This window comes from Gavialis gangeticus, unplaced genomic scaffold (assembly GCF_001723915.1).
Source record: "Gavialis gangeticus isolate Ggan-Ray unplaced genomic scaffold, GavGan_comp1, whole genome shotgun sequence".
Lineage (NCBI taxonomy): Eukaryota > Metazoa > Chordata > Crocodylia > Gavialidae > Gavialis > Gavialis gangeticus.
In genome coordinates, this window is record NW_017728991.1 from 10328616 (window position 1) to 10331685 (window position 3070).

Here is a 3070-nt window from a genome sequence, read left to right on the forward strand (position 1 = left end):
AAACAATCCTGTAACCACATCAGATTTATATTCTCTGCCTTGTATTTGTTCTGGGAGGATTCGCATGAAGAGAGAAAAGGAGCTGTAACATCCGTATCTGCCTCACAGGGAGAACGAAGCCAGGTTTTTAAACGAGGAACCCAGTTCTTTTCATCTCCAACTTATGGAACATAACACTGGTGAAATCAGGGATTGCGCTCATATACCAGTGTGTTACTATGAATATTTCAAGACACATAAGCATCCCTTACCCCGGATCAGAATCACTTTGATAGATTAAAAAAAAATTCAAGTTAGAAAAAATAAAAAGAAGCCAAATGAAAATGCTTTCATTTCATCCGGGTGAAACTGAAAAGACTCAACGCTCATCTCTTTCAGGCGCTTGGCAAGGAAAGAACAGTGTGTACTGATAGCTTGAGAAAAGTATATTGTATATCACCCCAATAAAGATGGACACTGTCATCAGGAAGACAAATTCTAAGCTACCAAGCAATAGTCAATACTCCAAAATTAACACGGGACAAGACTCAAACTTGCTTCAGAAGGAGGAGGAAGACTAATAGTCGTACGAAGTGTATGGCTACAGCTGTGCGCCCAATAAATATAGGAGGAGAATGAGAATGAAATGTTACATGTAGCCTGCTTCCCTGAATTTCTATTAACTTGGTTTGCAGACCTGAGAAAGGGAATCAAAGTCCAGAAGTGCCTCTCCCGACTCTATAAGCAGGTCCAATAAAGGGTATTACACCTTTACACATCTTGCTTCTCTCCAAGTCAGAAGCATACATATGTTATGAAATAACTTGGGTGGAAATAGGTGAGCTTCAGCCATCTATTACTGAAGGTGTGAGTGGCATTTCTCTTGATATTACCGTGATGCTAGATAGCAGGCAAAAAACACGATTGGGTAGGTTCCACTTCGAAAGCTATTTCCCCAGAAATACGTGCCCACTGTGGACACTGCACTAGATGAGTTTTTTTTCCCCACTCCAACTGTTATGGTTTTGAAGAGGTGTTGTTGCTGATGGTTCCCTGCCTCTTCTTTTCACTCTTTGCAATGATATGTATTTTCTCTAGTCACATTTTAAATGAAAAGGCTTAAGGTTTCAGAAATAAATATCTGGCTCTGCTTTGACATAGTTAAATTGTAATCCTTTTTTTCTGAGGGATAAAAAAAGAGAACCGAACCAATAGCAGTGTACAGGATTGTACATTCTGTTTGCTGTACAGAATACATTCTGATTTGGAGATCTGTACTCGAATGACTTCCAGTTGTCTGTAATGGAAACCTGAGAATCAATAAAACCTTAAGAAAAAGTTAAATTCAATGCATTTCCAGGTATGGATTCCTTAAATACCTTTCTTGCAAAGGTGTACATTGTTTGCTGGAGGCACGGGCATGGGCCACGATGAAAATCAAACCAACAAAACAATCTGAAAAAAAGTTTCTGCCTCATTTTGGCAGAGCTGCTTTCCCTCTTCAACTTGGAGCAGTGTCCTGACACTGCAAATCTCTGCCCCAGTTTCACTGCACTCCTGTTTCTTTCCCTTCCATCTCTCTACCACTGACCCTCAACTTTTCCAGTCGATTTTACAGCACAGAAAAGAGAGAAGAAAAGGTCTGTTAGGTCATCTATCTAGTTCAACTCCCCACCAGTGCAATTTTCTTTCTTTAGTACCTTTCTTAAGGCTTTGTAAAGTACTATTTTAAATACTCACAAAAGTGGGCCTTTCACGGTTTCCTTTGTGAAGACCATTCCTCAATCCACTGCAATGAAGGAGAGCTTCCTGACAATGTGCAGTCTGCATGTCTTTGTCTTAACTTTCCACTCGCCTAATTCAGTCCAATTGAAAAATGCCAATTGGCTTTTCCCAATGAGAAATTTTAAAAAAGAAAACATCTGAAATTGCTGATGAAAACCAAACTCAGGACAGAAAAATACTTTCATGAATCAAAACAAAAAGGTTTCTGCCTTGAAAATGCATAACTAAATTCAGGAAGCCACCAAATATTCTGAGCTAGAAAAACCTGGTATTGAAAAATGGCTGTGTTTTCATTTTTTAAATGCTGTTTGGTCATGGTATGGCCATATCTATGCTGCCTCCTTGCCAATTGGTAACGTCCATAGAACAAAAACCCTTTCCCCCTCACTGCCACTCCATGTGTGTCCAACTTTGGCAATTAATCACGGTAGATGGCTTTGAAGAGTCCTGAACTTATGCCCTATATAATGGCCTCTGGCTGACTGGATGCCCCAAATCTACAAAGGTTGAGAACCACTTCTCTAAGTCATCTACTTGGATAATTTGCCATGCTTGAGTGCACGGCTTGTTTCTTAGTGGTGGTCCTTGGCCCAGAGAGGGGAACAGTATAGAAATATGGTCTGCCTTGATGCAGCTCACTTACATTTTGCTGTCATCTGCAACGGCTAATATCTGTCTTCACAGACTTTTGAGTCCTATTTTGGAACTAGTCTAGATTTTCCCCTTTCCTATTTTCTATCACACCCAGTATAACATACGCTCACCCCTCCAGGCACAATCATTTGTGAAATTAGCCTTCAGCAGTTTCTCTGAAAATCATGGCCGACATAAATTGGCATCACTCTTCTAACAGGAGCTGCAAATATTTGTAGGCATCCAATCCTGGATAACAGAATGGCCTGGGCATTAGGGCTGTGCGAAGCTTCGGGTGCTCATTTTATTCGGAGGAGATTTGGCCCGATTCGGTGGCCGAATCTCTGAATCCAAATTGAATCAGGGGACCAATTAAAAGGTCCGAATTTATTCAAAGCTCTCTGAATCTATTCAGAAAAGATTTGTAAAGCTTCGGTGATTTGGGCAGTCTGTTTGCTGCAGCAGGATGCTGAAACTGGACTCCACGCTGATAAGTAGGTGAGGATTGCCAAAATATGGAATGGGCTTCCAAGGGAGGTGGTGCTTACCCCTACCTTGAAAGTGTTCAAAAGGAGATTAGACAAGCACCTGGCTAGGGTTACTTGACCCTAGTGCTCTTTCCTGCCCAGAGCTGGGGGTCGGACTTGATGATCTAATAGGTCCCATCCAACCC